This window comes from Alexandromys fortis, unplaced genomic scaffold (assembly GCF_014885135.2).
Source record: "Alexandromys fortis isolate MF-2015 unplaced genomic scaffold, M_Fortis_MF-2015_v1.1 scaffold_8_9099976_23576923, whole genome shotgun sequence".
Lineage (NCBI taxonomy): Eukaryota > Metazoa > Chordata > Mammalia > Rodentia > Cricetidae > Alexandromys > Alexandromys fortis.
Window position 1 is genome coordinate 4,051,266 of NW_026067899.1, and position 20,579 is coordinate 4,071,844.

Here is a 20,579-nt window from a genome sequence, read left to right on the forward strand (position 1 = left end):
GGTCTAGTAAGGTGAGCATCCACGAAACTGCCTAGGCTCCCACGAAACCAATAGGTCCAGTAGAATCAAAAACCCGTTGCCATTGTTCTTGAGGTCTCAGTAGTCCTCCTTGTCCGCTATGTTCAGCGAGACCAGTTTTGACCCAGGCTTTTTCAGACCCAGGCCAGCTGTTGGCCTCAGTATCTTTTAAAGGCATAGGTTGACTTGAAGCCCCTTCCACCCAACCCCCACATAGCGGCTGTGGAAATGACAAAGATGGTCTACTGGATGGCATCAACTTTCAACTGGTCTTATAAAATGTGTGCGCCAAAGCTGGGCCAGCATCCAAGGCAGAAGGGCACAGCCTGCCCTCACCCCCCTTTCAGGATACCACACAGAGCCCCACAGAAATTATAATGGAAAACTCCATTATCAACCCCAAGTCTTTTTTGCTGTTGTTATGATTTTTTAATTAGTATCTCCTTTGCTTCTCTGGGCTAAAAGTGACTGAGCAGAAAAACTTCAATCCCCGGTCCTTTTGGACTGAGAAAAGGTAGCCTATGGCTAACCATTCCCCCATATCCTCCAGAAGAGAATTTCCACTGTGCCCTGCCCTCTCCAGCAGCCACCTCCGCGGGGACACATACACTCCATACAAAGAAACTACAGAGAAGAATTCCATCTTCCAAGTCATCCTCAAAATTCTCGCTCCCTTTCAGTCTCCACTGTAGAGCCTCTCTGTCATCTCCCTGGCACAAAAGAAGCAATCAGGAGAAGGTGAGGTGACTGCCTACCTTCCTGACACCCCGTTCTTCTGTTACCATGGATGCACTGCCCAGCTCGTCTAGCCAATCATTCAGATCGCTTACTCCTCTCTTCAGGTTTTCAGGGTTTTTTTTTTTCCTCTTTTGCTAGATTATTCTCATCAGCACACAAACATGCCGTCATTCATTTTCCCTTTGTTAAAATATAGTGTGTAACCAGCCACGGTTAGTTTCAACTTTGAGAGACAGATGAGGGAGGAGGATAAGCAGAATCCAGGAGCTCCGGTCTAGCCCGGGCAAGGTTGGTTAGACTCTTTCTCAAAGAAAGAATGGACTGTTTAACCCCACATCCCCCCTGTAATTATCACCCTCTCTTTCAGAATGTCCCCCGTAATGAGTTCTTGCGCACTCACTGTTCTAATCTCTCCCCTTTCCTCGTAAGCCCTACGGCAGAGCTTCCTCTATTCCTTCCCATCTGAACTGCTCTAGACAGACACCAGAGACTCCAGGGTTGTGACACAGCCATCAATCAGTACTGGTGGACACAGCTGCTCCTTCACACCTTCTTCCCCGATCTCAGGTCCTCTTCTAGTCTCCTTGGCTGTTTTTTTTTTTTTTTTTTTTTTTTTTTGTCTCTACTGAACAACGTCTCGGGGTCAGTGCTCACAAGTTTATTCCTACTTCCTCACTTTCTCGATGCTGACCTCACTGTCTTGGGGGTATAAAATGCTACCTGCATCACTGAAGATTGCCAGATTTCTTCTTTCAGGCCAAATTTCTCCAAATCGTCTGCTCGTTCGTCCAGCTGCAGTTGGCACCCCTCCACATAAATCTCCCAAATAGTTCTCAAACTGAATATGATCAAAATGAAAAGCCAAGTTTCTTTTCCTTTCCGACGCTTCCACAGCTCAGTACCCGATGACGCCTTCAATCAGTTTGTTATGATGGAACTCAATGGACATCCTGAAGTCCTTACTGCCCCCTGCAGCAAACAACCAAGCTTTTCGGGATTATCTCTGACAGATATTTTTGGGATCATCTCTAGAAACAGATGCAAATCGAAAAAACACGGAGGGATATACCAGATCTGAGCGGAGCAATGCACTAGATCCCCAGGAGGCCAGCATTCTGCTCACGTAGCTCCATGTTCATGTTTTCTAAGCTCCACGTGAAAGCAGAATCTAACAATGTATGTAACTGGCTATAAAGGAACTCATCAAAACAAACTAAAGATGAAACAAACACCCAAAGGCAATGTCTGGTGATGAAGATTTGATGCTCGTAACACTTGTTCTTTTATACTTGAAAATTTTGCAAAGTGAAACCTTAAGTTTTTTTTTTTTTTAATACAATCTCTTCGAATGACTTCCACTACTATGACCTTAGTTGGCCCTTTCATTTGGCCTTTGTCATTCACTGTCCTTACACATCCACCTCAAGGTGAACACAGCCAGCATGATCCTGTTAAATTGTTCATCACAGCACATCTTTCCTTGGTTCAATAGCCCCCAGTAGTTTCCGTCCTATGGGCAAACATCAAAGTCTTTATGGCAATGTACAGGGCTATGTACAATCTGATCGCCTTTCGCACCTCAGCAGAGCACCTTACTGATCTCACCCTGGTCGGTACACTCTTTACTCGGCATCTGCAAAGGTTCCTCTACCATGAATGGAGTCTCCTAACCTCTTTCAGGCCTTGGCCCAAATTTCACTTTTTTTGGAAATTCTTCCCACCATCCTGAATGCTCATACCCACTGCTGAGCCACACACGTCCCATCTCCAACTTTATTTTTCTTCCACCATACTTTGAGTTTACACGTGTTACCTATTTGTTGAGCTCCTCTTTTCCGCAGAAATGTAAACCATATCCCAAGCACTGTTCAGAACGACTCTACACGTGGGAGGCATTCAGAATCAATGAACAACATAATACATAATATCTGGATGACTATCAACCCAAACACCCATGTTGACTCATTATGTGTTCTGGAAACATTTGCTGTGTACCAGTTATGTGCAAGCGTGGCCAGGTATTCAAATGGGGTAACGTGAGGTGATTGCCTGAAGGAATCCGCAGTCTATAAGACCAAAAAGGAAATGTCAGAGCAGTGAGATGTTGTTATCAATACTAAGCATGTACACAAAGGGGAGAGGGATACTCATGTCTGGCCAAAGGAGAATGAGGGCTTCATGCCTCCATCATAAGCTAGGTGAGGTCACACAGGTCACAGTAATCCACTTTCAGGTCTGATCCTCTCTGGACACCTAGAACTGTACCCAGCAGAACATGATACTTGGTAACTAGCCGTGGTTGGCATGAGGCTGGCCTGAGTCTTGACATGTATGCTTGTTCAGCAGGTACAGCAGGAGGAGGGGCAGACTAGGCTGGAGTGGGAGACAGCAAGAACATAAAGCCAAGGGGCAAGGATGCTTACACCGTCTTCCCTGGTAACACGAGCCCCGCTAACACAGGTAACAAGAGTGGATTGGGTACTCCAGGCTCACTGGTTTTCTCACCACCTGGAATAATTCGTAACAGTTGTTAGTAAATGCTAAAAGTTGTTCAAGAAGAAGGTCTACCCATGGAGGGCCTGTTTTTATTTCAGGTGATGATTCTGTACTACTAGTAGTGACTCTTAGTGGCAAAGGGCCAATATTTATTAAGTACTGGCAAAACAAGCATTCAGAACAGCTGGACAGCCCCATTTTAATTCAACGTAACATTTCAATCCATATTAAGTTTGAAGAAGCCAATGGTGACCAGGTTGGTAAATGATAGAGACAGCAAAGGAGGGAAGACAGCCCGTCCCTCCCAGGTACTGACCACATGTGCTCGACACTGGTGGGAGACACAGACCTCCCACTGTGACCACAAGGATCCTTGCTGTTCCGACAAATAAAGAATCATCGCTTCAAATTACATACTATTTTAAGAGTCAGTAAACTAGAAAAATCATGTTCTTACCTCAACAATCAAGAATTTTTTTAAAGAAAGGGAAAAAGAAGGAAGGAAGGAGGATGAGGAAGAAAAAGAAAATAGAACTGTATGTTTATCTCTTCTTACAGAAGTTATCACATGAAACCTACCAAACTTAGTGGGTTATCAAACACAAGAAAGGGTACGTGAAGCTGGGGAGGATAAGGAGTTAGGGAGAGGAATAGGTGGTGAATATGATCAAAATTAGAATGCACTGCATGTCCGTATGGAATTCTCAAAGAATAAACATAACTTTATTTTAAAACAAAACCTACCAAAATGTAAAACATGATATAATAACTTGGCTCTCTTGCCCAATGGAGAGAACAGTAGACTTCTAGACAAACAAGGCAAAATAGGTATAGCTAACAGAAAGACAATAATTTAATTTAGTTTTATTTTCTTGACCTTTTGATGCTCGACTTTCAGTGTCTGTAGCATACAAATTCCAGAGTGTGGAGGAACATCATGTCAAGTTATGTATTGTAATAGCCCCCATCTTCCTGCAGAAGAGGCTGGAAGATCACACGAGTGTAGGAAGGTACTTATTCAAAATCACCATTATATGTCTAGTAGAGAAAGACTTACGTTTTGTGAGCAAAATGTTTTTATATATAAAAAAAAGAATTTCTAGCTCAGCATAGGATGCTATCAGATAACGCAAACCCAACTCTGTTCTTAAGGGAGCCGCACTCAGTAACCATGACATTTCCGTGAAAGCAGGCCAAGTGGTGACTCTGAAGCAGAAGAGCAGGTGGCCCTCAGTATCGAGAGGACGCAGTCTGAGCTGGTTAAGCAGGGCTCGGTGCCTTTTGTCTGTTCTTGCTCATGCTTCCCTGTGATTACTAGAGTCACACAAATGAGCACACCACGCTTCCCGCTCCCTGAAGCAGCCTTTGCACCTTCCGGGGCATTCTCCACCCTGCATCCACCACTGTCAGCATCCTCAAATTTACCCCTCAGACAGAAAGCCCTCCACATGTGCCTCCCCTGTCAGCCTTCCCTGGAACTCAAGCTTTCTCCAATGAAAGTCAATTTGCTGGTCCCCAAGGTTCAAAGTGGTTCCTGAAGTCCAAATAACTGTCTCGCGTTATAGATATTTATAGGAATCTCCCTAAGTGCCAGGCATTAGGCTGAGCCATGGGGATGAAAAGGTACATAAGGCACAGCCTCGGGACCCAGGGTTCCAGCATATTGGACACAGCAGAGATGGATACAAGGAATGAGGAGGACCTCAGCCACCAGCCCTGTAGAGCAAACACCCTGTGGGTATGGCAAGAAGAAAGCTGAAGGTTCTCTCCCCAGGGTTACAAATGGGAGAAAGGAAGCTGCTGCAAGTAAATAAGTTCTGCCTCAGCCCCTCCCCGTACGTGCTCTCATCGCAGCTCCCGATAGCACCCCAGAGCCAGCCCTGTACTGGAGAAATAATTTAGGAAAAGCTGGAGACAAAACCAAGCTGTGGCACTAGGGAGCTTACTGCCACTGAGCCACTTCCTTCCCAGTTTCTTCATGGGCAAGGGGGGTGTTGGACACCTAGCATCTTACACCGGGGTGCTGTTTAAATTTAGAGACCTTATTACATCTTCACTCAGCTTCAGTGACTATCTCTTTTCTCTGCTCTCTCCAAGATGTAAGACCCAGGCAACCACGGAATGCCCATTATATTGATACCGGATGACACTATAGCCAAAAGCCTCTCGTTTCATTATTCCTGACTAAATAGAGGAGTTAGCAGAGCCTTCGTGAAATATGCAGGATGGTTGAGATGCGGGGCTTTACCGTCGTTTCTGTTAACCCTAACCAGATTAGGCTGATGTAAGCAAGTACATCCGTGCTTGCACCAATAGCCTCGGGCATAGGAGATCTGTGGAACAGCATCCCTAACCTCCCATCAAACACTTGCTAAGGTACCATATGGAGATACACAGCAGCAGACAACGTTAAAAGAATTCTTCTCCTAACACATTTAATGCTTTCAAATCACAATAGCTTTGTAGCCATTGCCAACAGCTCATTCTGCGTTTAAAATGAGAGTGGTTCAGCTGATTCTCTTTCAGGTAAATTTCTTATCATATGCAGGCTCACTATGAAGTGAGGGGCCTGTGAGTAATCTAACCCATCTCCCCTCTAATCATCTGGAATCAAATCCTCCCATCTGAGAACCAGCTGTGCCCTATTTCTCAGTACAAATGCCCATCATCTCACACCCAGTATCTTATACACCTTCACGTTCACTCCTTATTCAGTGACTAGGGACTGTGCTCAAACCTCAGGAATAAAGTTCTAGTAACCAACTCTGAAGACCATCAGTCATATCAGCAATGGCTGGGGATCCTTTAAGGACTCCATCATTCCCTTGCTGGCCTCCCGAATGGGAATGTGGTCACCTTGAGCTGATCGCCGAGGACGATGAGCAGCCAGAAGGAAGCTAAACACTAAAAAACCAAACATCTGCCCTGAGAAGGAACCATAAAGCACCTCCTTCTCCACAACGCAACACACAATTCTCTCTCTTTTTCTTGTTTTGTTATTTGGTTTAGTTGTCATTGCTTTGCGATAGGGTCTTGCCCTGTATCCCAGACTTTCCTTAAATTCCCTGTGAAGTCAGGCTGACCTTAAATTCGCTGTTTTCCAGACTCAGCCTCCTAAACAGGGGCATTAAAAATAAGTGCTACAGGACTGGAGAAATGGTTCCGTGGTTAAGAGCACTGGCTGCTCTTTCAGTGGACCCAGGCATGATTCCCAACCCCCACATGGCCGCTCACAGCCCTCTCTAACTCCAGGTTCAGGGTAATTCAGTACCCTCTTCTGGTCTCCCTGAGCGCCAGGCACACACATGGTATACAGATGTACATGTAGGCAAAACACCCATATGCACAAAATAAAACAAAAATTTGAAAAGCAACGTAGTCTACATTTTAAAGAAGTGCCACCAAGTCTGACTTAAAACAGTTTTCTTGATGGCAAATTAGGATACAAAATTCAGAATCTCTAAGACAGCAGCAGTAATGAGGTCCTAGAGAAAGGGTGCTCAACTCAAGTATTCCAGGTAACGGCAGCCTAGCTAAGACGTTGGACAATTTGCTAATAAGTAGAATTCACTGCCCATGTGAGTCCCAGAAACATTTGCTTACTCAGCTTTCGAGCCCAATGGAAAGGGAAGAAGACATAGCAAAGCGCACACTATACATACCCTATCACTATTCATACCCTATCACTGTACATACCCTATCTCATTTGTTCCCAGGATCACCCCAATAGGAGTTAATCAATTCCCTTTGTACCAGCATCATCTGATGGAGCAAATTTATTCACCAAGGTAACACAAGCTGAACGAGAACACTAACCAGTAGCATCTGACGCCTACCCTCAAACCTGTTCAATAACATTGCTACCTCAGCCCTTAGAACTAATAATGACCGTGTTAAACCACGTCTCTCCAGGAGCCACACTGACCTGCAAAGACTGGTCACACTGTCCTGCCAAAGCAGATGAGGCTTTATCAAGGCCAGAGCCATTGGGCACCAGGTTCTGTTCCTCCTCCCTAGGAGAGGCAAGCTGTGTCCTCTCAGAATCACTTGGGCAGATTTCAAACCTCTGTGGTTCAAAGGTATTCACTGCATGTTCTGACATTTCTCATGTGGTGCTTCAAAAGCCTTGACTTCTGCACACACAGCAGGTATCGCTCCCTGCTGAAAGAGGACATTTTCCCCTGTCCACTGCCACATCCTTACGCAACAGCCAGCCAATGGCGCCTAGGTGCTGGTCTCACGTTGGTTTTATATCTTTTATTTTTCTCATGTGAGTGTAATGCCCCAGTCCACAGTTCTGCAGATTCATGCGGATGCTGCCTGTTTGGATTCCACAGAATGTAAGAGCTTCTTTGCAAACTGAAAGCCTGCTGTCCCTGCATCTCCTTGGATCTCTCTTCCCCCAGACAACATCACCAGAGCTACCTCTTTTAAATGAGGTAGCTGTGGCTCTGAAGTAGCCCAATGGCAAGGGATAGGTATGGAAGAGTAATAGTTTTTGCTACTTCACGCACTTCCTCAACTTTACATGTGTAACGTGCAAGGTAATTCACGCTAAATACACTTGTACTAGGTCCAACCCACCTCTGTATGAACTCAACAACTGTACGTGGTAGCCACTATTGATACACATTTTATTTTTCTAAACATCCCACAGGGCTTTATTTAAAAGGAGGCATGGATTCAGACTGACTGGCTCCACCGTTCATCTCATTACCACTATACTGTTCTATCACTTTCTCTGTGAGGCCTGTGAGAATGCAATGTCTGCCCATGTGAGCATTAACATGAACTTCTTATTTGCTTATGGATGACTTCCTCTGCCAAAACCATTAGAGGGTACAACAATGCACTGTGCAGAGCAGAGTGGCTTAGGAACACACATGCAGACACCCACAATAAGTCATGCATGCACAGCATATCCCTGGGTGTTTCAATTTGCCCCTTGATGTCAGATAACCACCTTTGATCACCTCCCAGCCTACGACCATTCCTACACTCATACTGTCTGACCAGCGTATCTCCTAAACTTACTTGTTGAAGCTCTAGCTCCTAGAGTGAACTGCTTTGTAGACAGCATTTAAGATAGCGAAGGCTAAATCGAGTCATACAGATACGGCCTTGCCGTATCTTTATGAAAAGATACTGGTGTCTTTATGAAAAGAGAGAGAAATTACCCAAAGTAGTGGCCAAGGAAAAATTTGGGAGAAGCCAAACTCAATGGAATCTTGACCTCAGCTTTTCAGCCTTCACAACGGTGACAAAATAATTTCTGTTCAGCCCACTCAGTCTGTAGTATTTCCTTATGGCAGCCTGGGCAGACCAAAATGCCAACATCAATAAGCAAACTAAAGGACTTTTCCAAGAAAAAGTGTCATAGTTATTACAGTAGTTGAATATTTCTTAATTAGTTAACACATGAGAAATTGGGCTGCTGTTTTTATTAGGTGTCTACATGTTTTAGCATAACATTGATGAAATTTCATTACGCCTCATGTTATTTGTTGCCATGCAACTTTACATGTGGCCATTTGTAGGGATGGGTATGTTGGTTCAACACACAAATGACTGCGTGCCATCCCTCGCAGGGAAATGACTCACAGATCATGAAGATAAAAGGTAGGATTGTATGGTAAAAACACCAGTCAAAAGAATACATTCTGAACCTGAAACCAGAGACAGCTCTGACTCTGAAACCAAAATCAGTCAGAGAAATACACCCTGACACTGAAACCAGAGTCAATCAAAGAAATACACTCTGACACTGAAACCAGAGTCAATCAAAGAAATACACCCTGACACTGAAACCAGAGTCAATCAAAGAAATACACCCTGACACTGAAACCAGAGTCAATCAAAGAAATACACCCTGACACTGAAACCAGAGCCATCAAAGAAACACACCCTGACCCTGAAATCAAAGCCACTGGGAAAAAAACACACTTTAGTCCTGAAACAAGTACCAAAGAAACACACCCTGTCCCTGAAACCAGAGCCAAAGAAACACACTCTGTCCCTGCATGGAACGATGCAATCCCCAAGCAGGAAAACCAGCCAAACCCTGAGCAGGAAACCAACCAATCCCTGAGCGTGAAATCTTGTTAATCTTTGAGCTTATCCAAGATCAAGGATTGAAATCTGCCCAATTCCCACCCTGAAAATCTTCTGCCTGGAAAAATTCCACCCCTAAGAAGGCCCATAAAAGCCCTTGTGCCTGTCCAGTTGGCAATTGTCCTTTTCTACCCTGGCAGAGGTAGCCATTCTCCTGGATTCCCCCTCCCCCAAAAAAATCTCTTGAATGAGCTTTAGGTGAAGACCTTCTTTTCTCAGAGTGGAGCAGAGTTTCTGCTGGGTAACTCTCTTAGCAGAGAGGAGCAGAGAGCAGTTGTAGAGGCTCTCTCAGAGCAGGATTGCCACATCCTGCGGGGAGACCATCGGGCATCGGAACACAGCTTCAGGTATAGCCAGACCTCCTGACAGTCAGGATACATTTCTCCTTACAGCTGTAGGTATAGCCTGACTTCCGATAGTCAGGGAGGGTACCTTTACATTCAGAGTTGTGACACTTGCAAGGACATAATGCTTCAACAGTCTTCCTTGGGCAACCTGACAAGATAGGCTCTATAGAATAGTAACCCAAACACAGTTCTTGAAACACAAGTATAGGATGGAGATGCCCAGGCAGAACTGAAGACCAACGAACAGGCCTATGGACAGCTCACTGTTCTCCTTCTCCTTCCCAGATCTGCCGTTTGTCTGTAAGATCAATCTACTAAACATACATCCACAGCACTGCATGTCTGTGTGTATTTGTGTGGGCACATGTATGAACTATGATACTATGAAAGTATTAAATGATAAATACTTATGTCTGGACACATGTATGAACTATGATACTATGAAAGTATTAAATGATAAATACTTATGTCTGGACAATAGATTTTTGAGTAATTTCTTCTAATTTTTAGTGAACACAATACATACTTCTATAATGCAACATAACCAGAATTGGTTATACCAACTTCGGGACTATTCTAAATCAGAAATAAATATAGTTTAAAATAGCCAAAACAGAAGGAGAAATGGTTTATAGGTTTAAAAACTGGCAGGGGACATTCATTATGAATATTAGCCTTAATAAATTTGATTATTCCTCTTCTTTGTCTTCATCCAGCTCCATGGTGGATACAATTATTTGAAAACTAGCATTAAAAGACCATTATAAATTTAGAATCTAAAGTGAAACCGATGGACCAAACGAAAGCAGAGCACAAACGCACTAAATATGCTGCCAGCTGACCAAGGTATGCCTTGCCTGGTATTTTTAGCCCACGTCTGCTTTTTTGCAATCAGCCAGTACACATGGGTGAGATGCCTAGCCATATGGCATGGGGAATGTGAGGGGCTGAATCCAAATGGAAAGGCTGAGTCGACTTTGCTACAGACCGCGGGTCTAGAATAGAAAGGAGCAAGGCTTGAAATCAAAGTCTCGTAGAACAGAATACGGTCTACGGGCCACTTCACCAGCTTCAGGTCTCCCACCAGGACAGTGGCACCACCATGAGGACACTGACCACTTCCATGAGTGCCAGGTTGGGATGATAAATGCAGCTATGGACTTTCAAGATACCACGTTCCAGAAATGCTGGTAACTGACATCCAGTTCCAGATGTGCCCTGATGTTCCCGTGGTATGGGAACTCTGGGAAGTGACTATGCCAGACACTGGGGGACCATGCTGTCTGTATTAGAATGCCAAAAGAAACAACAGTATAGTTTTATGACTCCAAGGCTGAGCGTAGCAAACAAGGAGTCACTGGGCTGAATCCAGCTGGCTGTTTCAGTACAGTCCAAGGGCTTAGAAGAATTTTACATTTTTAATGGCTGAAAGGGTTTAAAAACCTAATACTTCATAATATGAAAATGATATATTCAAATTTCAATCTCAATAAAATAAGGTTTCTTGGAAGCCGGCTATTACCATTCGTATTGTCTGTCTCCAGCTACTTTGGAACCACAATGGCAGAGTCATAATTATGACGAAGTCCATCCTGGTTTACTTCCCAGCTATTTACATGATAGCTTGCTGACTTCTGTCTCTCAAACTGAAAGGCCTGAATACAAACCACAGGCTATAAAGTATTTAAATAACGGCGCCCAAAAGTAGCAGACAACATGTGCTGAACAGGAGGCATTTGTTTGTTTTGGGCCATGGTACTGAGCAACCCAGGGGCTTTTTCTTATCCCTGGGCAGGCTTTCCCACCACCACACCAAAGCAATCTATGGCTGAATTCCATGTTTTTCAAGAACAAAGATTCCAACTGTGTCATCAGATTTTGTTCAGACTCTGGATCTAAACACAGATGATTCTATATTTTAATACTAAAAGAAAAAAAAAAGATATCATCATTCTAGACCATAAAAATATCTTATTCAAAAAAAATATCTTATTCGCTCTCTAGAATAAGCAAAAAAAAAAAAAAGCAGCAGCAACAGCAGCAGCGACTGCATTGGTAGGCTGGCTAGAGAGCTCAGTTGGCAAAAATGCTTGAGAAGCTGAGTTTGGATCTTTAGGACCCACATAAAAGAGCTAGGCATGGTGGCATACAACTAGAAACCCAACATCAGGGAAGCAGAGACAGGCAGACCCAGTCCCACCCACTCAGTGAGCTCCAGGACAAAGAAGAGAGCCTGTCTGCATAAGGTAAACAACCTCTGGGTTCTACAGATAGCCACACATTGCACACAGTGGTACCACTGCCATCCACAATAAACAAAGATAATTGCATTCATTATTAAAGCCCAGCCTGGACTTTACAAGAACCTATGTCAAAAAAGATATTGTCAATTTTGTTAGTAAATTTTATAAAAGATGTTCATTTCAAGATATGTTGTAAAAGCAATTTTGAGTTTCTCTCTCTGATCAAATTTGGCTTCTTCCTAGAATAAGGTAGAGAAATAGATAGGGACACTTTGTTGAAAATTTGTTGGTTATGAAAATTGGTAAAGGTATTTACCACACGATGCAGGTGGATGATCTAAAATTAGAGAAACTAAGAGTCTTGGCTCCTTGTTTCCTGGGCAATTCAATTCCTGTTCCTCCACCCCAATTATTAGTTCCATTTCCTCTTGAAGGGCACAAGACAACCCAAATAAAACAGTTATTTCACTCACAGTGACCAAATTGATAGCATGAAGGCAACTGATTAAGCCTTCATTATCATTGGCAAGTTCTCCTAAATCTAATGGAATCATATATTAAGAAAACCATGGGACTTCTTTGAAGGGATCAAGGCCACAACTTCAAGACTCTGGCGCCATAGAGTACCACCCCAAAACTGCTGCATTTGGGGGTGGTTGTAATAAATATTAATTCTGAGATGGAATTCCTAAAGGCAGTCTCAGGCATTGTCTCCTAGAACCTAAGATCTGTTCCTCACTGCCAGGTGGAGAAATGTTCAGGCTGAGGAAATTATCACTAATCTTGGATGCATGGTTGTTTTTTAACCTTACATTTGAAGGTTATCACATGGAAACCTCATCCTTCCAATCAACTACAGGCTGCTTAAATGAAAGCCATATAGGATCCCGACTACCTGACACGCACTAGTAAATATGCCCCATGGCATTAAGGAATGCTGAAGACAGGCGGGCGCCGGTGACAAGGACACAGTTTACACTAACACCTTGCCCCTGCCTCCTCCTGATTCCCTGCAGATGTGACCTACGTTACACTGCCCGGAAGAGGAAACATGACTTTTCCTAAGATTTCCAGAGAATGGTGGCAGACTTCCCATTCATCCCAACCAGCATCCACTTCCGTCCTGAACCGGTTTCTTCAAAAATGTCTCACATGACATCTTCTTTTATAAACTCTTCATTCTCTTACAAAAACAAACAAAACAACAACAACAGCAGCAGCAAAACAACAAAAACCTCTATTTCAGTTGCCAGTAAAAATTCAGATGCTTTGTGAGGAAACAGTCATCAAAGCCGACACAGCTGTGAGTGCCCACTTCATGTGTGTGGAGGCCGGGGGTGGGGGATCACATCCCTGATTCTGAGCATGACTCACTGGACAAACTCTACTTAGTCTGTAGACCATGGCCTCACCATCCACCATCAGTGTGCACAGCATTCTTCAGCCAGCACATCGGCGCCACTTCATACTGACAGGAAACAAATTACAATTATTCCCTGAAGGGAGTCCATAGTTTCTTCAAGAAAAGGTTATATAACAGAAAATTACAGATCACATATAAATATATATATTTCATTATTATTATCCATATATATATATGGGCAATACATTTATATTCACTATCTGCAATCAGCAAGTTTGCGTTCTCTGGCTTTCTAATATGACTTTAGGCCTTCTGAACAGCACTCATCTCTTTTAACCAGGAGACAGCTTGGGGAAGGGAGATGAATGAGAACGTTATTGCACTTGGGACACATATTGTAAAATAACCATGCCTAAACACCCTGGGGTAAACACCTTGCACATCCATTTGGAAAGCTCACTAGGTGATGATAAAATACACCTGTTCTTGTTTGCTTTCTGTCGCTGACCCGAAAGACTGACCAAAAGCAACATGAGCAGGAAAGGGGTTTATTTGGCTTATTCTTTCCAGTCCACCAGGTAGGGAAGCCAAGGCAGGAACTCAGAGACAGGAAGGGAAGGAGAGGACACGGAGGCACCTCTGATTAATGGGTTGCTCTCCACAGATCTCTTGGTCTGCTTTCTCACAGAAGCCAGGACCATCTGCCCTGGAGCGGCACTACCCTTCACGTGTTGGACACTTCCACATTAACCATTAACCAATAAAATGCTGTGCAGATCTGCCCACAGGACAATCTGATAGAGGCAATTCCTCAACTGATGTCCCTCTTCCTAGGTGACTCTAGTTTGTGCAATGTTGAAAAAAAGGTAACCAGTACCACGGACCCCTTGTCAACTTAGCACACAAACCATCACTGTTCAGTCATAACCTTTCCTTTGCTGTCTGTCCCCAATATCTCATGTTAATATCACAACATAAAACACAATCCAGTTTTTTAAAAACCCATAGTCTAAATTTTTTAACAGTTTAAAAGTCTAAGTTCTCTGAATTATTAGGATCCAGTCTAGGGATTAATTATTAGGATCCAGTTAGGGCTCCTGCAAAATAAATTACATACTTTTTTAGTTCTAAAAGGGGGAAACAGCACAATTACACTCAGATCAAAGAAAAACCAAAGTCAAAAAGTGTAAAAAGCTCAGTCAGGTGTTTAGGACTCACTCTTGACCTTCTGGGGTCTAACAGGCTTGGATACCTCCATTTCTCTAGATTTGCTATCTGAAGTACACACACCTTGTCTTGTTGGCTCAAGTGGGTTTAATTCCACACTACTGCTATCCTTGGCAACCATCTCATCATCTCAGAATCTCCAGAACACGAATCTCCTCTGCAGCTGAGGAGATCCCTTCATCAGTAGTCTCCTGGTTTCTTAGGGTACCAAGCTTCAGTCGTTCTTTATTACACTTCCAATCCTTGGGGCTCCACTGCAGCCGAGGCTGTACCTTCACCAATGGTCTCCTGGCCTCTCCACAGGGAGTCTAACCCTGCATGGCTCCAAGTCTCAGCTACTCTGACTCCTTCACTCCTTCAAAACCAGTACTATGTGGGAGACTATTACACATTACCAAGTTCTAATACCGTGGCTCCCCCACTGGACCACAGCTTTTGTTTGCTGATCCTGGGAAAATACTTCCCATATTTCTCCTCGGTGATGTTGGTTCCTTATCATAGATGATTTCTCAATCCCCACTAACCAGCATTTTGATTGTTTCACTAAAGCAAAGGTTCCGCTGTATTCTGCAGACTTCAAGGACCCTCTCCATCAGCTTCCTGACTAATTGGATCCATAGGTTTGTACCATGTACCCAGCTCTTAGAATTTCTGTCTTTGAAATTTCCATTCAGTTTCCAAAGCTGGAAAATTTGCCTAAAAATATTTATACTAGGCTGGTATGTAGCACGCATTCTTCAGCTGTGGGAGCATGTGGCAAGCGAGATCAATGACTCCTTCCAGAACAATCCCATTTTAAACCACCATCAGTTAGTATTTGGTAGTTTGTGTTACGGGAAAGGCTAAGAAGAATGTGTGTGGCCCTTGTTTTCTTTAACTGTCATTTATGATATAACTAAGAGATTAAGAACAGTTAAGTCACCATACAAAGTAGGAAGAGATTCTAATTTTAAACATCAATCATTGTAGTAGGTGCTCTGAGAATGTGAAAGAAGTTGTGCCCAGTTCAAAGCCATGAGTCAGGCCATACTTTGGTCTGTGCCTAGGATTTGAGAAATTGATAGGAGATAGAAGGGCAACCAGAAGTAGCAGGTATTTTTGGGTAGGAATATTACATTAGGCAAGTGAATAAGGCATGGGCAGAGAAGTTCAGCCCTATCAAAGAAAGGGGTCATATGGACAGACCCCCAACAGGCTAAAGCCAGAATCTGGTTATCAGCATCAGAAGTCTAATACTGAACCTCCAGTTGTTGAAAAATCATCAAAGTTTTAAAGCAACAGACCTTGGGGAGAAGATAATTTAGAATGATGTTTTGGGAGTTATCATGTTCGCAAAACAAGGACCATCTGATTAACAGGAGACCAACCTGTACATTGCCACACCTCCAGGACTCAACTAGAAGTATTTTTAACTAAAGGTAACGTGAATGTTTACTGGGGTACCTGGGTCAAGACTATGTAAACAAAACCAAGGAAGGACACAGATGTGAATCCAGGGGTGACTGTTACTCAGAATGTGGTGCAGGAGGCGGCACCACCAGCAGCTGCCGACCTGTTAAAGACACAGAAAGAACCTCAGCTGCCTATCCACGTGCAAGGGACTCAGACTGCACCTTCAGAAGGTCCCTGGGCTACTGTTCCCGATACACATATGTGTTTAAAAATAAAACTATGATAATATCAGCGATAGAAGAGGCTACAATGTGCGACCAAAGAAGTTACTCGGACCAGGGAGAGAAAGCAGGTGATGTAGAATACACACTGCATCCAACCTGATTTCTGCTCAGACTCATGGACAATGTTGGAGTCCAGGCTCTTTGGAGATGGGGAACAAAGTCAAGGAGCAAATCCAGCTGCCAATCACAGCCTAGATGCACAATCCTGCCAAGAACAGCTACTACGTTTATGTATGGGAAGCAGTTCACAGATTGTATCTACTTAGCTGTGGGTTTTTTTTTCTCCTGGGATTTTATAAATATCCTACCCTCCTGATGATCCCATTTATTCTCTTTGTATCTACCCAGCTGCAGGAACTTAGGGTACGATTCCGCACCCCATTCATTCCCTCAGTCTTAATCATGCAATGTCAAAATACTTCTTTGGCTTAACTGAAAGACAAAACCTGAAAAAAGCAGATGCAACTCTAATTCAAAATAGAAAGGGCTGTGACTGAGTGCCGTTTCAACGGCACCACTGTTGAAATCATTAGGCATCAGGCCAAAGCTCCCCAGAGAAAGGGCTTGGATACACAGCAATGGCCGCGTTCCATAAGATGAAGTCCACACAGGGCTGTACTCTCAGGGTAGAGTCTCGTCTTAGCTGGGGATATGCTCGATGTTTAGATCTTCCTTTGATTTTTCTTAAGTGAATCCAATATCACCGTCTGGCGATATCATGGCGCATATTCTATTACGTGTGTGTGTGTGTGTGTGTGTGTGTGNTTTTTTTCTTATTCTCAATAAAATAAAAAAAAGGATATAAAAAAAATTCAGATGCTTTGTGAGGAAACAGTCATCAAAGCCGACACAGCTGTGAGTGCCCACTTCATGTGTGTGGAGGCCGGGGGTGGGGGATCACATCCCTGATTCTGAGCATGACTCACTGGACAAACTCTACTTAGTCTGTAGACCATGGCCTCACCATCCACCATCAGTGTGCACAGCATTCTTCAGCCAGCACATCGGCGCCACTTCATACTGACAGGAAACAAATTACAATTATTCCCTGAAGGGAGTCCATAGTTTCTTCAAGAAAAGGTTATATAACAGAAAATTACAGATCACATATAAATATATATATTTCATTATTATTATCCATATATATATATGGGCAATACATTTATATTCACTATCTGCAATCAGCAAGTTTGCGTTCTCTGGCTTTCTAATATGACTTTAGGCCTTCTGAACAGCACTCATCTCTTTTAACCAGGAGACAGCTTGGGGAAGGGAGATGAATGAGAACGTTATTGCACTTGGGACACATATTGTAAAATAACCATGCCTAAACACCCTGGGGTAAACACCTTGCACATCCATTTGGAAAGCTCACTAGGTGATGATAAAATACACCTGTTCTTGTTTGCTTTCTGTCGCTGACCCGAAAGACTGACCAAAAGCAACATGAGCAGGAAAGGGGTTTATTTGGCTTATTCTTTCCAGTCCACCAGGTAGGGAAGCCAAGGCAGGAACTCAGAGACAGGAAGGGAAGGAGAGGACACGGAGGCACCTCTGATTAATGGGTTGCTCTCCACAGATCTCTTGGTCTGCTTTCTCACAGAAGCCAGGACCATCTGCCCTGGAGCGGCACTACCCTTCACGTGTTGGACACTTCCACATTAACCATTAACCAATAAAATGCTGTGCAGATCTGCCCACAGGACAATCTGATAGAGGCAATTCCTCAACTGATGTCCCTCTTCCTAGGTGACTCTAGTTTGTGCAATGTTGAAAAAAAGGTAACCAGTACCACGGACCCCTTGTCAACTTAGCACACAAACCATCACTGTTCAGTCATAACCTTTCCTTTGCTGTCTGTCCCCAATATCTCATGTTAATATCACAACATAAAACACAATCCAGTTTTTTAAAAACCCATAGTCTAAATTTTTTAACAGTTTAAAAGTCTAAGTTCTCTGAATTATTAGGATCCAGTCTAGGGATTAATTATTAGGATCCAGTTAGGGCTCCTGCAAAATAAATTACATACTTTTTTAGTTCTAAAAGGGGGAAACAGCACAATTACACTCAGATCAAAGAAAAACCAAAGTCAAAAAGTGTAAAAAGCTCAGTCAGGTGTTTAGGACTCACTCTTGACCTTCTGGGGTCTAACAGGCTTGGATACCTCCATTTCTCTAGATTTGCTATCTGAAGTACACACACCTTGTCTTGTTGGCTCAAGTGGGTTTAATTCCACACTACTGCTATCCTTGGCAACCATCTCATCATCTCAGAATCTCCAGAACACGAATCTCCTCTGCAGCTGAGGAGATCCCTTCATCAGTAGTCTCCTGGTTTCTTAGGGTACCAAGCTTCAGTCGTTCTTTATTACACTTCCAATCCTTGGGGCTCCACTGCAGCCGAGGCTGTACCTTCACCAATGGTCTCCTGGCCTCTCCACAGGGAGTCTAACCCTGCATGGCTCCAAGTCTCAGCTACTCTGACTCCTTCACTCCTTCAAAACCAGTACTATGTGGGAGACTATTACACATTACCAAGTTCTAATACCGTGGCTCCCCCACTGGACCACAGCTTTTGTTTGCTGATCCTGGGAAAATACTTCCCATATTTCTCCTCGGTGATGTTGGTTCCTTATCATAGATGATTTCTCAATCCCCACTAACCAGCATTTTGATTGTTTCACTAAAGCAAAGGTTCCGCTGTATTCTGCAGACTTCAAGGACCCTCTCCATCAGCTTCCTGACTAATTGGATCCATAGGTTTGTACCATGTACCCAGCTCTTAGAATTTCTGTCTTTGAAATTTCCATTCAGTTTCCAAAGCTGGAAAATTTGCCTAAAAATATTTATACTAGGCTGGTATGTAGCACGCATTCTTCAGCTGTGGGAGCATGTGGCAAGCGAGATCAATGACTCCTTCCAGAACAATCCCATTTTAAACCACCATCAGTTAGTATTTGGTAGTTTGTGTTACGGGAAAGGCTAAGAAGAATGTGTGTGGCCCTTGTTTTCTTTAACTGTCATTTATGATATAACTAAGAGATTAAGAACAGTTAAGTCACCATACAAAGTAGGAAGAGATTCTAATTTTAAACATCAATCATTGTAGTAGGTGCTCTGAGAATGTGAAAGAAGTTGTGCCCAGTTCAAAGCCATGAGTCAGGCCATACTTTGGTCTGTGCCTAGGATTTGAGAAATTGATAGGAGATAGAAGGGCAACCAGAAGTAGCAGGTATTTTTGGGTAGGAATATTACATTAGGCAAGTGAATAAGGCATGGGCAGAGAAGTTCAGCCCTATCAAAGAAAGGGGTCATATGGACAGACCCCCAACAGGCTAAAGCCAGAATCTGGTTATCAGCATCAGAAGTCTAATACTGAACCTCCAGTTGTTGAAAAATCATCAAAGTTTTAAAGCAACAGACCTTGGGGAGAAGATAATTTAGAATGATGTTTTGGGAGTTATCATGTTCGCAAAACAAGGACCATCTGATTAACAGGAGACCAACCTGTACATTGCCACACCTCCAGGACTCAACTAGAAGTATTTTTAACTAAAGGTAACGTGAATGTTTACTGGGGTACCTGGGTCAAGACTATGTAAACAAAACCAAGGAAGGACACAGATGTGAATCCAGGGGTGACTGTTACTCAGAATGTGGTGCAGGAGGCGGCACCACCAGCAGCTGCCGACCTGTTAAAGACACAGAAAGAACCTCAGCTGCCTATCCACGTGCAAGGGACTCAGACTGCACCTTCAGAAGGTCCCTGGGCTACTGTTCCCGATACACATATGTGTTTAAAAATAAAACTATGATAATATCAGCGATAGAAGAGGCTACAATGTGCGACCAAAGAAGTTACTCGGACCAGGGAGAGAAAGCAGGTGATGTAGAATACACACTGCATCCAACCTGATTTCTGCTCAGACTCATGGACAATGTTGGAGTCCAGGCTCTTTGGAGATGGGGAACAAAGTCAAGGAGCAAATCCAGCTGCCAATCACAGCCTAGATGCACAATCCTGCCAAGAACAGCTACTACGTTTATGTATGGGAAGCAGTTCACAGATTGTATCTACTTAGCTGTGGGTTTTTTTTTCTCCTGGGATTTTATAAATATCCTACCCTCCTGATGATCCCATTTATTCTCTTTGTATCTACCCAGCTGCAGGAACTTAGGGTACGATTCCGCACCCCATTCATTCCCTCAGTCTTAATCATGCAATGTCAAAATACTTCTTTGGCTTAACTGAAAGACAAAACCTGAAAAAAGCAGATGCAACTCTAATTCAAAATAGAAAGGGCTGTGACTGAGTGCCGTTTCAACGGCACCACTGTTGAAATCATTAGGCATCAGGC

The 20,579-nt window shown here is 43.4% G+C and overlaps 1 protein-coding gene across 1 annotated transcript in view; it reads right to left on the reverse strand.

Moving 5' to 3' along the window:
* The window catches only part of Cers6 (ceramide synthase 6), a 231,482-nt gene that overhangs the window by 138,463 nt on the left and 72,440 nt on the right, over positions 1-20,579 (reverse strand). The window lies entirely within an intron of this gene.